Here is a 21,221-nt window from a genome sequence, read left to right as displayed (position 1 = left end):
CCTAATTTCCTCTGCTTGTAATTATGTCTCCATGTCTTTTATGTGATTATCATACACCCTTTTTAAAATAGAAGAGATAAAATATATTTTATTATAATGTATTATAATATTATCACATTATGTATAATGTGATATTATAAGTAAATGTGATAATATATGTACACATACACATGCATATATGTGTATGTGCATGTGTATATATGTGCATGTGCATTGCATGTATGTATGCATGTATGTGTGTATGTTTTGGCTCGGTTTGTTGTTTTTCTTACTCTTGGCAAAGGGAAATGTTGAACTGATGAGTCCATAAACCATGAGGTATCACTGAATCATAGATTTAGGACTGGAAGGGATCCCAGAAGCCATCTGGTCCAATCCCCTTTTTATACAGATGAGGAAACTGAATCATAGGGAAGTTATGTGACTTGACCAAGGTCACACAGACAGTAAACATCAAAGGTGATGCTCAAGGGCTCCTAGATTTAGGGCAGCAAGGTACCTCAGGGGGCATTTAGTCTATCTCACTCTTTGTAAAGATGAAGAAATTGAGGTTTATGGAGATTAAGTAGTTTTCCCAAGGTCACTCAGAAAGTGTTAGGAATGGGATTTGAATGTAGGTCTTCTGACCCCAGGGTCTTTCCATCATGCCAAAATGTCCCTGCTCCATTCTCCTCTCCTTTGGTACCCTGGGCCAAATGGGTCTACCTACTATAGTTAAACAGATACGTATTTAACACAAGTATTCTAAGCAAAACTTTGTTCCTTAAAATTTAAATTAAAAATAAAATAAGATAGAGAGAAAGGCAGCTATAGCCAACAACCCTTCATCTTCCATAGGGAAAGATGCCCTGAGCCCAGAATGGATCCTAGAGAAGGACAGAGCCTCATTCAGAGTAGCCAGGTGGGCCATGTTCCCTTGGAAAAAAAAAAACAAGTTTTGAAAGCAAGTATCAGATAACACTGAGCAGGAATCAGACTGTAAATGATTAAAAGCACAACGGATCACTGGCCAGTTGTTTCGTCTGTCTAGAATCATTATCCCTAGAACAGACGCTCCCAGGCTAGGAATAGGCAACCCTTTGAGGCCCATGGCCTGTGAAACAAGAAGAGATTAAACAAAGAATTGCCCACCCCCACCCCAATCATCTACAATATATGGGCAGAGTCCCATGCCATGTAGTCTTCAAAGAAAATAGAGCCTAGAGCTAAAATTGGAGAATTAACAAGACAGAGATAAAAAGGGACACAGAGACAGAGAGATAGACACAGATACAGAGATAGATAGAGAGAGGAGAAAGAGACAGAGAGACACAGAAAGGCAGATACAGAAGAAGGCAGAAAGAGAGAAAGAGAAGAGAAAGACAAAAAGACCAAGACACAGAAACACAGAGACAGAAAGAGTGAGACAGGAGAGAAAGAGGAGAGAGAAAGAGCCACAGAAAGACAAAGGAAGAGACAGAGACAGAGAGGAAAGAGGAAAGAGACAGAGCCATAGAAAGACAAAGAGAAAGAGACAGAGAAAGACAGAGATTTAGACAAAGACAAAGAAAGAAATGCAGAAAGACAAAGAGACATAGATAGAAAGGAGGAGAGAGAGAAGAGGAGGAAGAGGAGAAAAGGAAGAAAGAAGAAAAGGAGGAGGAAGAAGAGGAAGAGGAGAAGGGAAGGAAGAGGTGGAGGAAAGTGAGGAGGAGGTTTTTAAAAATTGTTGCTGTTAAAAAATTTTTAAAATTTTAAATTTTTCTTTAAATTAAATTTTTTTTTAATTGTTGTTAAGAAACACTCTGAGCATATGTTTAAAATCGAGGTCCAAACAAACACTGCTCTCTTACATAATCACCCTTCTGGGGGTACACTACAGCTTCCCATCAGATAGAGGTGGGAGGCATTTCTTCCCTTATTAATGTTAGTAGGAGCCTAGCAAAGGAAATCTATTCTGCAATGGCAGCCTGTCTCCTAAGACCTCCATTTTCCCTTTTATGGTAATGCTGAACAAAGGAAGTGTAGCTCATCTTCTGTCAAGGATGCTGCTGTTCCAGTCCAGCTGGTGGATAACATACGTAGCTGCTGTAGATGATACATGTAGTGTAAAGCTTTAGACTCCAACCACTTATTTTCCCATTAAAAGATGTCATTAATATTGGCCTAACCTAATAGGCTGGAGTTGTGGAGCTGTGTGGGGGCATACACGATTGCTTCCTTTTTTGTTTTTGTTTTTGTTTTTGTTTTATTAAAAAGAATCCTATTAGGCAAATAAATAAACAGATGAATTAATAGGTAGATAGATGAATGAATGAATGAATGAAGAAAGCAAGAAACCCAGGACACAAAGCTAGGTTTCATTACTCAGCAGCATTTCAAAGGAGATACTGTCCCACAAGACAAAAGTCCATTTATTCTCCCCATCGACAACTAAGATAAATTAAAGCTGGTGACATATATAGGAAGATACTGATTGTGGACTGGTAAGAGGTACATTTGACCAGTGATTTCTAGGGCCATTTCAACTTTTTTCATGGCTTTAATGAATGTTCTAGCTATTAAACTGCCCTTGGTTTTTCTAATGTCCCTGCATATCAAGTCAGCACTTAATAAATGCATTTCCTTCCTGCCTATATTTGTCTATGCATGCATTCACATAGTCTTGTAAAAATAATTCCCCACATTCCCTCCCCTCACCCAGCACAGAATGTCAAACTGTGAAGAGACCCTTTCATTTGACAGATGCAGAAACTGAGGTCCAGGGAAGGGGTTGTCATGCCCTAATTTGCTCAGACTGGAATCCACAGTGACTGACTTGTGTTGTAGACTGGGAGGGGCCTCACTGATAATCTAGTAAAATCCCCTCATTTTTCATATGAACACAATAAAGCCAAAGAGATTAGATAACTGGCTTAAGGTGGTATACCTAGCAAGTAACTGAGCCAAGATTTGAATTGAGATCCTCTTGTTCAAACCCAAGAGTCTTTTCCATCCTGTGTTGATTCCTAGGTCACTAATTTATCCTGCTCCTCAGTGGAAGAAGTTAATCTTCAAAACCCTGGAATAACACTGTCAATAAACACTCTCTTTAAAAAAAAAAAATTCATTATAAGACTAAAAGCCAGATTAATGGATAGAGGCCACGCCTGAAGTCAGGAAGGCCGGAGTTCAAATCCAGTCTCAGGCACTTACTAGCTGTGTGTCCTTGGGAAAGTAATTTGCATTCTGTTTGCCTTGGTTTCCTCAAGTGAAATATGGATATAATAAGAGCACCTACCTGCAAGTGTGTGTGTGTGTGTGTGTGTGTGTGTGTGTGTGTGAGAGAGAGAGAGAGAGAGAGAGAGAGAGAATCACGTAAGGTAATATTTGTAAAGCACTCAACACAATGTCAAGCACATAGTAGGTATGATATAAATGCTAGTGGTCATCATTATTTTTATAATCAATGAAGCAAACATTTCTAATACAAAAGAACTTTTTTTTCCCTTGGGAGATTGTAAAAACTTGGAATCAGAAGAGATTTAGATCTACATTTAACCTGTAGGACCTAGTGGCTACATGACCATGTAAAAGTTAGTTAAACTGTCTGAACATCAGTTTCCCTATCTGTAAAAAGAGGCTAATAATACTTTAATTATCTCCCTCATGAGGAACATGATATAGAATGCTTTGTAAGCTATTCAGGACAACACGCAGTCCTGCTCTTGTTATTATCTTCACCTTCATGTATATATCCACATACACAGATGGACACACAAATGCCCAGAAAGCAGGGTTGTCTTAGGCGATGGGTACGCCCACAAAATGCTGCTAATTTTGCATTGGAAGCATTGCACGTCCTCCACTTAGCTACATACCCTCCTTCTGTTTTCCAAAAAGCTGAATAAGGGAAAAAAAAAGTCACCTCCCTCCTAGAAATACACAAACTGAGATTTCCACAAAAACAAGAAAACAAAGAAAGAATTGAAAGGAAAAACAGAGCATATAAAATTTCTTGCAGACTTACTGCCAGACTGTCATTAGGAGTGTCTGTCTGATTTCCAGCCTAATGGCTTTTAGGCCCTGGGCCCATGAATTGTTGTGCATTGCCTATTTTTAAGGCTATCCTCAGTTACGCTTCAGCTGCGGAGGATCAGCGGGTTGACAGTTTGGGCTGAAGTTACCGATGAATTCAACTGTTCATGCAAACAGACCAGATGCCCATGTTTTCATGGAGTTGATGGGCTGGTTGACTCTTAGTGAACTGCCAATTAGCATGGTGCCAAACATATAGTTGGCACTTAATAAATGCTTATTGACTTATTTTATACATCGTGGATGTAGTGTGTCATAGTGGAAAGAATGTTTGCCCTTGAGTCAAGAGACCCCTATTCATTTCTTCCCTCATGTATTTATTTGCATCATGACTGTGGTTAAGGCATTGAATTTCTAAAGTTCTGTTTTTTCCTTTGCAACAGGGATGATACCTGCCTCAATGGGGTACTTGTAAGGAAAGCATTTTGTAAATGCATCTTTCTCAGGGTTGTTGTGAAGATATAATGAGATAATACTGATAAAGTGATTTGAAAACCTTAAAGAGGGGGCAGCTGGATGGTACAGTGGATGGAGCACTGGCCCTAGAGTCGGGAGTACCTGAGTTCAGGTCTGGCCTCGGGCACTTGACACTTACTGGCTGTGTGACCCTGAGCAAGTCACTTAACCCCAATTGCCTCACTAAAAAAAAAAAAAGAAAACCTTAAAGAATTATATAAATATATATATATATAGGATTACATAAATAGACATGTCATATGTACCATATATTATTAGATATATCACAGTATAATATACCATATATCTATTATAGATATATTATATTTGTATAATAATATATTGTTGACATTATATCTGCTATACTACAGATATATTATATAGATAATATATAATACAAATACATAATAACGAATAAATCTGCATGTAAATATATAGAATAGTTTAAGTATAAATATATATATATATACACATCATTATATAAATATAAATTTAAACCTAAAGTGTGAGCTATTAATAAACAAAGTCTTGTTTCAAAAAATTGTACTTTCTGTTCTTGTCATTAGCATAGCTAGGTGGTACAATAGATGGAGTGTCAGGCCTGGAGTCATGAAAACTCATTTTCATGAGTTCAAATATAGCCTCAGACACTTACCAGCTGTGTGGACCTGGGCAAGTCACTGAACCCTGTCTGCCTCAGTTCTCTCATCTGTAAAATCAGCTGGAGAAGGAAATGGCAAACCATTCTAATATCTCTGTTAAGAAAATTCCTAATGGGGTCATGAAGAGTCAGACTCTCCTGAAATGACTTAACAATGACTACAAAAATTCTTGTCATTATTGTGGCAATATGTTAAACATGCTGATATTCAGAAAGGATAAATGTAAAATGATATATTTAGGTTGAAAAAAATCAGTTGTACCAGTTTAGGAGAGAGAAGATTTGACTTGAATGTAGCTGATGTGAAAAAAAATAATTTGCAATTTTTCATAGACGGACTCAAAATATGTCAGCATTGTGGTATGGCTAATTTAGTCTTAAGTTTTATTAATGGAGATATTGTGCCCAGAATGATAGAGAGCATAGTTTTACTGACCTTCTCTCGGATAAAGCCACATTTGGAGTATTGTGTCCAGTTCCATCTGCCACCTGTGGAATCATGGATAGAATTCTGGACTTGGACTCAGGCTGACCTGAGGTCAAATCTTGCCTTGGAAAGTCGCTTAAGTTCTTGTGCCTCAGTATTCTCAATTATAAAATAAGAAAGCTGTATTTGATGGTTTCCAAAAAACTCTTCCAGATCTACAGCTTTCATATTACACTCCTATAAGAAACACTGCTTAGTGAAGAGACATCCTTAGGAGGGTAATCTAGATGTTGAGGAGACCAGAAACTATGCTACATGAAGATTAGTAGAAAAATAGGGTTATAATTAGCTTAGAAAGAAGATGGAGGAATTATTTGAAAAAAATCGAAAATTGTTATGTGCAAGGATTAGAAATTTTCTGTTTGGCCCTAGTGGGCAAAAGTGGAAATAATGGGTGGAAGGTAGGTACAGTGAGGCAAATTTTTGTTCATTGCTGCAGGAAACATCTGTTTGTGCACTATCCAAAAATGGAATGGATTATATTCAGAGATAATGAATACTCTTTCACTAAAGATATTCAAACAGAGATTAAATGTCCATGTTGATCCTATTGTAGATAGGAATGTTGAACTATTTGACCTTTGATGTGCTTCCCATCTTTATGATTTTATATATATATATATATATATATATATATATATATATATATATATATATATATATATATATATATACACACACACATACATACATACATACATATATGTGTGTACACACACATATAATATTTAATTTAGTGCCTTCCATTTTTATGTCAACAGGTAAACATGTAAGTATAACCAATAGACATATGGCATATAACATAGTCTATCTCCATAGTCCCCCATCTATTTACTGAGATGAGGGAAGTATATTTCAACATAAATTCTCTGGGATTGAAAGTAATCATTACAGTTAACCAGTGTTTAACTGACATTCAGAATTATTTTCACTTATATTATCATAATTTTTTTGTTTATTGTTCTCCTAGAATTATTTATTTCACTTTGTATCAGCTCATGCAAGTCTTCCCATGATTCTGTGGATTTGTCCTATTGTCATGTCCAGTTATTATCACACACATACATATATGTCCATATGTATAGATAAATATATTAAATGCACTCATGTGTATACACACATGTGTGCATCTATGCACACATGCACACATGCACACATGCATCTCCCATTTTCCCAGATGATGGGTACCTAGTTTGCTTCCAAATTAATATAATATATAATCTAATAAAAGGATATTCATACTACTATAAATATTTTGGGATGCACACAAAGTTTTTCTTTTTTTTTTTAACTTCTTTGTGGGTTGTGCCTAATAGCAGAATTACTGGATCAAAGGGAATGATAATTTAGTAATTTTTCTTACTTAATTTTATATTGTTTTCCAGGAGAGTTGGACTAAATCTCGGCTCTGCTCATGTTGTATTATTGTTCCTATTTTGCCAAAAACCCTTCTAACTTTGACTATTTTCCATCTTTATCTTCTTTGTCATTTTGAGTGGTATGAAATAAAATTTCAGAATTATTTAAATTTGCATTTATCTTATTATTAATGACCTGGAGCAATATTTAATATAGCTTTGATAGTAATTTCCAATTATTCCTTTGGAAACTGTTCTTATCTTTTGTCTGCTTAAGTAACCAGGAATGACCCTTGATATTATATATTTGTGTCAATTTATATTTTTTTATGTCAGACAGTTAGAAGATATATTTGATGCAAAGATGTTTTGCCTCTTAGCAATTTCTCTTCTTTTCTACCTGCTTTGATTTTTGTCTCTGCAAAAAGCTTTTAAAATTATGCAATAAAACCCATCCATTTTATCTTTTATGATCCCTTTTGTCCTTTATTTGGTTTAGAACTTTCCCTCTAGCTATAGTTATGCAAGACACTTCCTTCCATTCTCTAGATCACTTATGCATTAGTGTGTGCACATGTTTTCATGTTACCTCTTATATAATAGATAGCACATTGTTTTGGAGCTAATTGTGTTATGTAGTATAAGACTATGATCTAAATCTACTTTCTGACAAATTATTTCCAGTTCTCCCAATATTTCTTGTTGAATGGGTACTCCTTCCAAAAGTAGCTTGTGTTCTTGGGTTTATTGAACTCCAGACTATGATATCAATTGCTTCTGTGTCTTGCTTATCTCATTTGTTCTGTGATTTTTTAAAAAGTAAACTTTATTATTACTGCTTGTTCTTAGTAATTTTGCTATATTCACTTGTGATTGTTTTGAGATTGTTGTTCTTTCCATTCACACGGTGCTAGTCCCTGTGGACATTGTTTTCTTGTCTCTGCTTGCTTCACTTTTAATCTGTACATATAAGCCTTTTCATGCTTATGTCTATTACTTGTGTACTAATTACAGAATTATGAAGGCAATATCAGGGCTGCACAATGATACTATTCTCCTCATATAACTGCTATTCTTCAGTATCAGTGTTCACTTTTTTTGAGAAATGTCTCTTTTCCTTTGCACTGCAAGTAGAATGTCTTCTAACCCACATTAATGCAAAATGAGAGGGAGAGAAGGATAAAGAAAAACAAAAAGAACATAAACAAGAACAAGAACAAGAGGAAGAACAAGAAGAACAAGAAGGACAAGAAGAACAAGAACAAGAAGAACAAGAGGGAGAACAACAAGAACAAGAACAAGAACTAAAACAAGAAGAACAAGAACAAGAAAATGGTGATGATGAAGAAGAAATAGAGAGGAGAGAAGAGAAGAGAAGAGAAGAGAAGAGAAGAGAAGAGAAGAGAAGAGAAGAGAAGAGAAGAGAAGAGAAGAGAAGAGAAGAGAAGAGAAGAGAAGAGAAGAGAAGAGAAGAGAAGAGAAGAGAAGAGGAGAGGAGAGAAGAGGAGAGAAGAGAAGGGGAGGGGAGGGGAGGGGAGGGGAGGGGAGGGGAGGGGAGGGGAGGGGAGGGGAGGGGAGGGGAGAGGAGAGGAGAGGAGAGGAGAGGAGAGGAGAGGAGAGGAGAGGAGAGGAGAGGAGAGGAGAGGAGAGGAGAGGAGAGGAGAGGAGAGGAGAGGAGAGGAGAGGAGAGGAGAGGAGGGGAGGGGAGGGGAGGGGAGGAAAGAGGGAGAAAGTGAGAATAAAGGAAAGGAGAGAGAAGGAAAGGGAGAGAAAGAGGGAGAGGGAAGAAGGAATAATGTTTGAGGGTTATGAGAGAGAATGGTTCAGAAAAGGCTTTTGTGTGTCTGTGTGTATTTTGCAAAAATTATTTGTTCATGTCATCTATAGTCCAGCTTTGTCTTGACCACAAATCTCTAGGCTCATTTGGACAAGGTGTGATCTCTGGAGTTGACCCCAAATGTTCGTATATTTCCTAATTGTTCAGGTTAAAGAGATTTCTAGGTTCAAGAGATTTCCAGGGTGAAGCATCCTAATCTTTTAGTATATCTTGCTGGGGGAAGTACTCCTCCCACGAATCTTGTCCATGATTGGTATTCTCTAGATCATACAACAGAAGTGACGTTGCCAGGAAGAGCCTCAACTCCGAAACAGGATATGAGTGAATGATATAGAATCAGGTTGCCTGTGCCATGGGAGTAACAACTTTTTAAGCAGCTCTCTGGCTCCCAAGACAAATGGCTCTTCCAAACGGATACTATGTCTCAAGTCTAGAACCCTACACTGAGAATTGGAACTTATCTTGTTTATTCAAAAACTTTTTCATTCAGTAAGTGTTTCATATAATAAGAAATTATATTTTTAGGTTATCGTTTCAGAGGTTTTAGTGAATATAAAAATAAGTAGGAGACATGATTCCTGCCCTCAGGGAACTTAAATCATAAGATCATAGGTTTTATAGCTGACGAGTACCTTAGAGATCATCCAGTCTCAATCTCCTTATTTTACAGATAAGGAAATCGAAGGCTAGAGCATTTATTTGACTAACTCAAAATTGTATGATTAGTAAACTGGTATTTGAACTCAGGTTCAGGCTCCAAATATTTTCGTCTACTTAGAAAGGTCCAAGAGACACCCAGTAAGAGAATCATTACAAAGAACCATTCAACTACAAGCAAGTTAACATCTCATGAATTGAAAATGGAAGCACTGAGTGAGCATGGAGTAAAAGGGTGATTGAGGGGAAGATAGGAGTTAATCTGAGAGGGCTTCTTGGAAATGTGAAATGTTGAATCAGTTCTCAGAGTGATGGCCATAGATTAATGCAAGGAGGTGTAGAGTTTTTAGGATGCAGTCAAGGTCATATGCATGCAACCCAAGTGGACTACTGGGTATCACGAATGTTCCTTCAGGTCAGGTCAGGTCCCCTTTTGTCTTTGTTTACCCAGGTCCTTAGTCCAATGCCTGGTTTATAATAAACCTTTAATAAATGCTTGTTAATGATTCCATAAGACATAATTCTCCAGAAAGATTGTCAAGTGAATTAAAAGTAAAGAGTTTTTGGGGTTTTTTCTGCCTTACTTCTATATTACCTATTACATTGTGAAACCCATAGCATGAATACAGTGAATATTTTTTGGAATTGAACAAATCTGACTTAAATCAGTTTTTCCAAGTAATTTTTTTCAGTTTAAAATATAACCAACTGTGTGTGGCTCCCCTCCTCTCATTCAGATCATCTTTTCAAATAGCAGTTAAAAGGTTTTTTTTTTTTTAACTGTTGCTGCACAACTAAAAACAAATCTGTTTCTTTGGATAAATGTTCAGTCCATATGTCATCCTGGACATCTTTCCTGGTAGCTGAAGGGAGTGCTATGAATCTGTCATTCAATTCCCACTCTGGAGATTCAGCAAACATTGCCACCCCACCCCCACCCAGGCACCATATGCAATACATCGTGGGTGGGAAAGAACAATATCCTTATAATTTGACTTTGTCCATAGCATCTTTTCTGACTGAACCAGGATTTTCAAAGGGAAGAGAAGTTGGCGGGAGGGAGGCTTTGCAGAGAGTGTGGGACGGAGTGATATAGAAAGAGCCATTTAGTTTATTTGGTTATTGATTGTATGAGGGACATTGCACTTGAGGAAATATGAACTAAGGCAAGGAATTAATGCATCGATGCTTCAATGTATCTATGATGCCAAGGATTTGAGTAATTCCTCCACTTGTGTACACATACACACATTCATGAATGAATAAATTTTTAAAAAATGATTAAACTCTTGATATGTGCCAAGCTTACATACTTATTGGGTGAAACAATACACATAGGAGGGGTGAGCTGTAAGTTTTAAGGGAATTTCAATGAGGCAAAAGACAGGGCCCTGGAATCATAGATTCATGGGATCATAGTTTGAGAGAAGTGAGGGATTTAGAGCACCATCTATCCAACCCTATTTTGTTTTTTTTAACCAATGAGACTTAGAGTGGTCATGTAACTTAGCCAGGCTCACAAAATTAGCATTTAACTCAAGATTTTAATCCAGGTCTTTCTAGCTTCAAGAACAATGTTTTATCTACTATCTCATTCTGTATCGGCAGGTCAGAAGTAAGTGTCCAGCAGTCCAAGGAACACAGAATAGAATTGAGTCAGATGGTGGGACCCAGAAGACCTGAGAATGCAGGGGCTGGAGATAGAGTAAAGTATGTTGGTCCTTCATCTCACCAAAAGGATTATGCAGATTTCAATCCAACTCCCTCATTTTACCTATGAGGAAACTGAGGCCCAAAGAGATTAAATGATTTGCCCAAGCAGGCACACAAATAGCACTTGAATGTGGGTCATCTGACCTCAAGGACAATCCCATCCCAGGACCAAATGTTTGATCGGGGTGAATTACAATACTGCATTTGCAGAGCTTTCCATGCTATGTTCAAAGTGAAATGTGTGGGGAAGAAACTCTCAGGATTCAAATGTCAATTTAAAAAAATGTCAAAGAAAGATTTGTTGAATGTCAGTGCATGAATCTCTTGTGAACAGAGAACAGAGAGTTTCACAAGGCTCTAATTGAAATATAATAACCCCTTACAGTATTTTTTTCCAGCATAATCATTGAGGAGTAATTGTTCACCACATTCCACCCCAAACCAAATGGGTAATGAAGTCAATGTTCCTAGAAGGCGTTAGGAATTCAAGGAAATGTTTCTAAAAATATTATTATTGATTGTTCGTTTCCTGTCTACACTGGACCTCGGGCAGTGTAAAACCATGGCTGGGCCCTGGGTATTCGATGAAACCTGGATTCCATTTACACCAGCTTGTGCATGTTAAGAAATAGAACAGTACTGGCCAAGAAAGCAGTATTAAAAATTATTTATTGGTAGTCATTTGTATTTTCTATGGCGAGCAGAGCTCTGAAATCAGAGATGTGGGTTTCTTTCTTTCTTTCTTTTTTTTGTTTCTTTTTTCTAGCACCACAAATACATCAAAGGAGACAGGGCAAGTACAGGGAGAGATGGCAAGCTCAAAATTCATCAAAGGAGTCATCGAAACCTTTTATGGTGGAATGAGGATCAAATCAGTTCCGAACAACAACTAATATACTTAAGAAAACAAACAAACAAAACCAAAAGTAAAGTAAAGCAGTTTTCACTTTGGGAGAAAGAATTTGAGAAATACTTTGTGAAACAAAGGCTCCAAAACTCTTTGAATCCCCAGAGATTCACTCAATAAGCTTTTATTAATTAATTGCTTACTACATTATAGGAACTGCAATAAGAACATCAAGTACAGCAAAAATTACCCCTGCCCTCAAGGATTTTGCATTCAAACAGGGGAGACAAAAATAGGAATGTACTATATATATGTGTGTATATCCATGTAACAGAAATATAAATGATAGAAATATAAACAGAAATATAAATATAATATCTAATGTGCATTAATATATAACATATAATAAGAATATACTACACATGCATGTGCATATATATAGCAATGTAAATAACATAAGTAGAATATATAATAGCATATGATGTATAATATAACTAGGAACATACTATATATTATATATGTATACATAATAGTATATTTTTACTTATTTACATTTATATACAACCTATTTATATTTTGTTGTTGTTCAGTCATTCAGTTGTATCTGACTGTACCTAACACAATGGATAAATTTCATGGAGTTTTCTTGGCAAAGATACTGGAGTGGTTTGCTATTTCTTTCTCCAGTTTTAAGCAGGGGTTAAGTGACTTGTATTGGGTCACACAGCTAGTAAGTTTCTGAGACCAGATTCAAACTCAGGAAGATGAGTTTTCCAGACTCTAGGCCTGACATTCTATCCACTGTGCCATTTAGGTGCCTCATAATCAACTTAATAAAGATTCATTGAAGGAATGAATACATGAATGAATTAATGAATGGGTAAATGAATGAATGAACAAATGAATGAATGGGTAAATGAATGAAAGGTATAAGACGAACTTGAAACATATTTGGAACAATGCTGGATTTAGAGTCAGCAAAGCTATATTAAAATCCTTTATGTTGGGGGCAGCTAAGTGGTGCAGTAGATAAAGCACCAGCCTTGGATTCAGGAGGACCTGAGTTCAAATCTGATATCAGACACTTGACCCTAGCTGTGTGACCCCAGGCAAGTCACTTAACCCCCATTACCCTAACCCCCCCAAATAATAAAAAATTTAAAAAAATTTAAAATCCTATGTGTCCTTGAATAAATAATTTACCATCCCTGAGCCACAGTCTCCTCATATGTGAAAGGATGGGATGAGTCTGGATGACCTCTGGAGTCCTTTCTAGCTCTAATTCTAAAATCCTTGAATTCTCCCAGTCCTGGTTTTCTGTGGATCTGAATACTTTTTAAATTTTACTATTATCTCACACCTAAGCTTTTCTAACTTTCTTTGAATTATTCAAGTCCTCTAAATGCATATTTCCTTCTGTGTGTCATGAAAGTAATCACATTAACCTTTCTCACTGAGCTAATGTAGGAATCACTAATGAAAATGATTTTCCAGAACTTCATAAATACTCATGGTTTCATGATGACTGTAAAGAAGGGACAAAAGCCATCTCATTCCCAGAATCATAGATTTAGACCTAGAAGGGACCTCAGAAATCATCTAGTCTAACCCCTTCATTTTGTATAGGAAGAAACGGAGGATCCCAGAAAAGTCATATGCCCAATGTCACACAGGCATTAAGAACATGAACAGAGGATTTGAACCTATGGCCAGCAATTCCAGAACTTATGTTCTTCCCATTGTACCTCAGGCTCTGTTATTTGATTTTTCTAAAAACCAATGAGAAAAATCTGGAGGCATGGGACCATAATGGCTCCATCATTATCAGCAGCAGCAGTATCAAAATAGAAAAATGAGGAGGAAGAGGAGGAGAAGAAGAAGAAAAGAAAAAGAAGAAGAAGAAGAAGAAGAAGAAGAAGAAGAAGAAGAAGAAGAAGAAGAAGAAGAAGAAGAAGAAGAAGAAGAAGAAGGAGGAGGAGGAGAAGGAGAAGGAGAAGGAGAAGGAGAAGGAGAAGGAGAAGGAGAAGGAGAAGGAGAAGGAGAAGGAGAAGGAGAAGGAGAAGGAGAAGGAGAAGGAGAAGGAGAAGGAGAAGGAGAAGAGGAAGAAGAAGCGAAAGAAGAGGAAGAAGAAGAAAAGAAGAAATTTCCTTATGGATTTCATCATTAACTTCAGAGTTTCAGATAATCCCATTGATAGTCTAACTGTAGTAAGGGTGTGTTATTTGTAGGGGGTGGGGGAGGAATGGAAGGGGCTGAGGAGAACCTTTTCATCATTTTAAATAGTACTGTTGTTCAAATGGTCCTCAATTACTGACCTTTAATTGGATGGAAAAATCAATCCTGCCTGAGTATGTACCTATTACTAGTGGCACATTCTAGACTTTCACATTAACCACTCTGACATTAAGCAAGAGTTGTTAAAAGAGGTATCTTTAACTTTGCTAAGCTACTGTCTTACCATGCAGAAGTCAAGGAACCTTTTTCTTTATTCCAACTGATGCCTCTTATAGTAGGAAGCCAGAAAATGTTGACCTTAAAAATCCCTCTTTTATAAAACCATTACATATATTTTTGAAATGAGTATAATCTCTGCTTGAAAAGCAATGAAAGTAGGCATGGTAACATTTCTCAGACTATAAAATGATGGGATTTTTTCCCCTCTTTGGCTACAATGCATGCAATAACCTTTTTCCATAATCTAAATATAGTCAGATATTTGCTTTCAAAATAGTTTAACTAGGGATTCTTAACACTGAACAACCTGGAAGTTATATATTCTGCTTCCCTAGCATATCTGTGACTTGAAAGAAAGATGGATAGCTTCATTCAAATTCAAATCTTCCAGGAAAAGGTTAGTAATTTGAGGGAATCAAATGATTTTCTTAATTGTCTGAATTGTTTAGGCTGATTTCTTTTGGAAGGATAATAGCTGGAATTTATTTATTAATTCTGTAGCATTTTTTTATTCTTTTTTTTTTCAGTGAGGCAATTGGGGTTAAGTGACTTGCCCAGGTTCACACAGCTAGCAAGTGTTAAGTGTCTGAGGCCAGATCTGAACTCAGGTACTCCTGATTCCAGGGCCGGTGCTCCATCCACTGTGACACCTAGCTGCCCTTTTTTATTCTTTAATACTGTTTATTTGCTATTTTAACTAGTGCTTTTAAAAGTCAGTTTACAATAGATATAATCTGACTTTTTCTAACAACTTTTGATTCCTGTATGTCATTAATTGCAAATGGGGATTGCATTTGGTTTTGGTACACAGAGATATAGAAAGGACTGAGGTTCAAGCTTTAGTCCAAAAGAACCAGGCTTTTTCTTTTTCTTTTTCTTTTTTTTTTTTGCAGGGCAATGGGGGTTAAGTGACTTGCCCAGGGTCACACAGCTAGTAAGTGTCAAGTGTCTGAGACCAGATTTGAACTCAGGTACTCCTGAATCCAGGGCTGGTGCCTTATCCACTGCGTCACCTAGCTGCCCCCAGCCAGGATTTTTCTTGCATAGGATAGAGCACTGGGCTTGGAATCAGGAAAACTCATCTTCATGAGTTCAAATATGACCTCAGTTACTGGCTGTGTGACCCTGGGAAAGTCATTTACATGCTTCTACCTTTGACATTCTGAGCTGTGGGATCATGGATATAGATCCTTTGACTTTTGTGGGCCTTGATTTAGTCATATATCAAATGGGGACAGCAATCACTCAATTATTATTATTGATCACTCAATAATAATTAATCATTCAATAATAACCTGTTATTAACGGATTATTCAGCTATCTGTCAGCATTATGCTAAGCATATGGAATACAAAGGCAAAAGCAATATTATCCTTGCTCTAGCTGTTCACTAAAGGCAGTTAGGTATCATAATGGATCAAATACTGGGGCTGAATGCAAATCTAGTCTCAGACACTAGGTGACCCCAGGTAAATCACAGCCTCTGTTTGCCTCAGTTTCCTCAACTGAAAAATGGGGATAATAAAAGCACCTATGTCCCAGGGTTGTTGCAAAGAACAAATGACATAATATTTGTAAGGCACTTAGCATAGTTTTGGGCACATAGTGGGCACTACATAAATGCTTATTCCTCTTCTTCTTCCCCCCGGGAGGCATAATTTGAGAGACAGAGTTATTTTGAGAGTGGTACTAAGAGACAGGGTGGGCATTTTTGAATTAAGCACCAGGGCATATGCCGAAGGCAAGGTAAATGGGACCAAGGAAAGTGGGTTATGGAAATGGCTGCATTAGCAGCAGCAATGGTTGCACAACAGTAGACGGAGAAGGAAAGTGGCTCAGAGGGTTAGCCGCTGCCTTTGTTTTCCAAGACAAACATGGAAAGTAAGCAGAGCATTGGAAGTGTCTGACTAAGGTTGAACTTAGCCCTGGCTGATAATCCAGGCAACTAGTAAAATATCTATTCCACTGCCCCTTCCTTTTCTGTTCCAGAGGATAGATAGATAATTCCGTGATTTTCCTTTCTGGGTATGAAGTTCAGTGTGAACTCGGAAAGAAAAAAATAACTCCTCCCCTAGGTGGCCCTCACCTTTGGATTTTCAGCCAGGGCTGTCTTTTTAAACCAGAAAACTAGTACGGTTTGTTAACGTGAACCAAATGCAACCAGACACTTTTCTTTTTTCACTGTTCCAAGAAAGGAACACCATTGTTCACTTCCCCTCCCAGCTTTCTGTTCAGTGTTCTCTTCCCCCTCAGACAAGTTCTCCCTATCTATTCCCTTTGAGCATCAAAGCCATCCCCATGGCAGAACACCCTGGACAGGACTGGTGATAAAAATAATCCCCAAGTGCTTTGATAAAGCATTCCCAGTCATATAGACTAGTCCCTGCCAAGACACTGAATATTTTCTATTTACCAAGCTGCCATTTATTAAATTAGTTTCCTAAAAGGGTCATATCCTAATTGCATCAGCAAGGAAGTACAATTATTAGCTGTATTATGGCTAATATGTCTCAAGGTCTAGAAATTGAGTTCACAACAGAGAGAGCCAGTGGAGGCAGATGATCCTACTTGGAGTCCTCAGTTCCATGTATGCAAGTTGTGTGACTCTGAGTAAGTTATTGAATGTCTCAAATCCTCAGTTTTCTCATTTGTAAAATAGATATGATAATGGGTATATTTATTTATTTCACAGGAGCTTTATAAGAAAGGTATTAGGATACTGTAACAAGCCAGATGAGTGGGAGTTATTATTGCTAATGTTAGGCTCAGGTTCTCATTCTAATTTACTTTTTGAGTATTTATTTACCAATGAGGGACAGTGGCTTCCTTGTGGTTTCTTGAATAACACACTCCATCTCTCAACTCCATGCACTTTTATTAGCTGCCTCAATGAATGGAATTCTCCCCTTCCTCATCTCAGCCCCCTGGCTTTCCTACTATCTACAAGAAGTCTCCTCTATGTTAGGAGCTTTGGTGACTTGGGGGATGATGGTGCCCTCAACATTAATGGGAAAGTGGGGAAAGTACAAGGGAAAGATTATGAGCTCAGTTGTTGATGTGTTGAGTTTAAAATACCAATGGGACATCCAGGGCAGTGAGGTTGCATAGTGAACAGAGCACATGTCCAGTAGTCATGAGGACCTGAGTTAAAATATAACCTCAGACATTTACTATCTGTGTTACCCTGGGCAAGTCAGTTAATCTTGTTTGCCTCAGTTTCCACATCTGTAAAATTAGCTGGAGAAGGAAAGGGTAAACCACTCTAAAATCTTTGCCAAGAAAACCCCCAAAAGGGGTGACAAAGATTTGGACACAACTGAAAACAATGAAACCACATGGAATATCTAGTAGAAACAAATAAATGGTAGAGTGGTCGCAAATAATTAGAGAACATATTACATCCTAATGGATGTCTTTCTTCACTCCCTAGTTGTTTGCTACTGCTCTGTTCTTTTTGAAATTACATTGTATATACTTTTCATTTACTTATCTGTAAATACACATTTTATACCTGCCACACTACTTTGAATAGAGTCCTTAGAAAATATTTATTGAATTGGTAAAGTGAAAATTAATTATTAAATGAATAAAGGAATGGACGAATGAAAAAGAATTTATGATGTGCTCACTGCATAGCATGCACTGTACTAAGCCTTGAGTATATAAATTCAAGAGCAAAGATAGTCCTGGAAAAGGAGGAGGAAGAAAAGAAAGAATAAGAGAAAGAGGAAGGGGGAGAGGAGAAGAAGAAGAAGAAGAAGAAGAAGAAGAAGAAGAAGAAGAGGAAGAAGGAGGAGGAGGAGGAGGAGAAGGAAGAGGAGGAAGAACCTTCTTGGGGAGGAATTTCCTTTACTAATGGAGATCTGCTCTTAGTGAGTTGCTGGGGACATTGCCCCAGGACCACAGAGCCAGATGGGAAAGAGACACAACTTTATTGTGTGTGTGTTTTTTCTTTTTCTAACTTGAAGGCCATTTTCCCAACTATTGTGCCATGCTGCCTCTGTAGAATTCCAGCTAATGGTGATTAGTTAATGAATAACTATTTCCCACTAACATCTATTTACATATATTTATCCCCCCCTTTTACGTAGTGAGCCTTCTTGAGACATGATATCTGCTTTGCCTGTGGTTTGGACCAACCCAAATGCCAAATACTTGTAGTGACAGGCATTTAGCCAACCAGTCCCACTCTAAAACAAAAGTGGCATTCATTGGAAGTGAATGCCATGTTTGTGAAACTAATCCTGACTTCAAAACAGGACAGAGTTAGTTTTGCTAAAAACACAGTTAAAGCTGGTCAAATTCTTAGGGACTGAAAAAACAACATCCATACAAAAGCTTTCATTCTTGTGGGCCAGTGAAACTTTCCTGTTTCCAGAAGGGGTCAGAACCCACGCCTGGAGTTCTCATGGAGAATGGGTGTTGATCTGCTCATGTAAAATTCAAGCCCCTTTGAGTCATTACAATTACTGCTCTCCTAAATACCCTGTTACGTTACATTTTCCAAATGGACACATCTAGCTTGTACAGTGAAGGGGATAAAACATGGGGCAGATGAAAGCAGGGAGGGAGAGAAAACGTGATTTTCTGTCATTGTCTTCTCTCTATGGGACTAATTAGGGCTGGGCATCCTATTGACAGCATGTTTTATGTTTTGCATGCTGCAGTTCATTAATTCCACTGCAAAAATTTTTTGAATATTTTTTCTATTTGTAAACTTTTTTTTTTTCATATTAAGCTGAGAGTTCAACATGCAGAAGGCTGTCCATATTTTTTTCCCCACTTGCAAGGATAAAAGCCATCTACATTTTGTCTGTGCTGAGCTCTGCTGACTTCATTAATGTATAGGGGAAAGGAGTCTGAGAGGTTTCCATTCTTAAAGCAACTGAACCTAGATATCTTATTCAGAATCTGGGTGTGCCTGCACATGTGTGCATGTGTGTGTGTGCAAGTGTGTGCATACTCAGATCTATAATTTCATTGATATGACTAACATACTAACGGCATGTGCTCTCTATTCATTCATGCAGCTACCAATTCCTTTATAATTTTGGACCTCAGAGAGTTGACTACAGAAATGAAAGGTTAACCATCTCCAAAGCCACAAAGCTAGTATATATCAGGGGCAAGACTTGAACTCAGGTATTCCTACACTCAAATTTGGATGTCAGCCCACTATTCTCTTCTCCTCACTGAAATCATTCCAAGTTTGATTTCATTTACAGTTATCCCTTCCACATTCTGACTTTCCCCTTCACACTTCAGTATATCAAGGGGTCAGCTTAAGAAATGAAATGAGAATTTTGGGAGAGTCTTGTGGAAGCCACAGACAATATAGAAAAAGTTTAGAAACTCAGAAATGCATAATAGATAGATAGATAGATAGATAGATAGATAGATAGATAGAAAGATAAAATTGTATAATATCAACATATTTTCTCTTTTAATACCATACGAATTCAGAATTCTTCTCTGATACTAAGGGAGGACCAAAACATTTTACACAGATTTTCCAGATAGAGGAGGTGTCATGCTCCTAACTCCCATAATGTGGAAGAGATAATTGCACATGGTATTTTTTTAGGGCAGCTAGGTGCCGCATTGGCTAGAACCCTGGGTCTAGTCAGGAAGATCTGACTTAAAATTTAGCCTCAGTTACTAGCTGTGTGATCCTAAGCAAGTCACATAACCCTGTTTACCTCAGTTTCCTCATCTGTGAAATGAGCTCGAGAAGGAAATGGCAAATCACTCCCGTATCTTGCCAAGAAAAGCCCAAAAAGGCTCACAAAAAAATCAGAAATAACTGAACTACAAAAACATGGTATTCTTTTTAGGTAGCTTCATCAATTTGTATATTTTGTATCTTTAGCAAAATCAAAAATTTTAACTGTATTACTAACATTTCTACCTATAAATTAAAGTTTGACAAATTGGTATGTGATATGGGCTGCTTTTTAGAAAACACAATGAAGGCAAGCATTAAAAAGTTTAAATTTGATAACACTCAGGCTGAAACTGAAGTGAGCAGCTTTGCCTCTAATGTGGATTTCAGTCTTGTGCTCCCACAGCAGGATTATAAAGGGATGCCACTTTTAACCTAATGTTGCCCAAACTAAAGATTCCACTGTCACCCAGGTGAAGTTTAAAGACAAGCTGAATAACCACTTTACTGTTCTGAATTGAGTTTGTTAACCCACAGTTATTTATATCTTCCTAGCACTGTGTCCCCTGAAGAATGTTTTATAAATGTTAGTAATGCAAGCAAACTTGAATCTGATCACTAATTTATGGTCATATTTAGCCTATAACTAGAAAATATAATTAGGCTCTCCAGCCTCAACTACTGCCCTGAAGCAAGTCTACCATGCCTCTGTCTTCCTATGGCCTATTATTCTCTTATGAGCACTTAGTACCAAACCACTATTAAAGAGATCATTCATTTAGTGTCTCAGGCCCTTCTTTATATTATGCCTTTCTTCTCTTGCACATGCAGGGCTTTTACACATATGATTCATCTTCAGTACACCCAGATGATGAAAGGTATTATCTTTCATTTTTGGGTGGAGAAAGCAAATTACATAAAGAATAGCCCAGAGAAGCCCAAGACATTGCTAGACATGTAAACCTTCAAGTTAGTTCCCCCTTAAGACATTCTTCCCTTTTTAGTTATCTTTTTTATATTTAACTTTCTCCAT

This window comes from Dromiciops gliroides, chromosome 5, assembly GCF_019393635.1.
Source record: "Dromiciops gliroides isolate mDroGli1 chromosome 5, mDroGli1.pri, whole genome shotgun sequence".
NCBI lineage: Eukaryota > Metazoa > Chordata > Mammalia > Microbiotheria > Microbiotheriidae > Dromiciops > Dromiciops gliroides.
Note: the sequence above shows the minus strand (reverse complement) of the source record.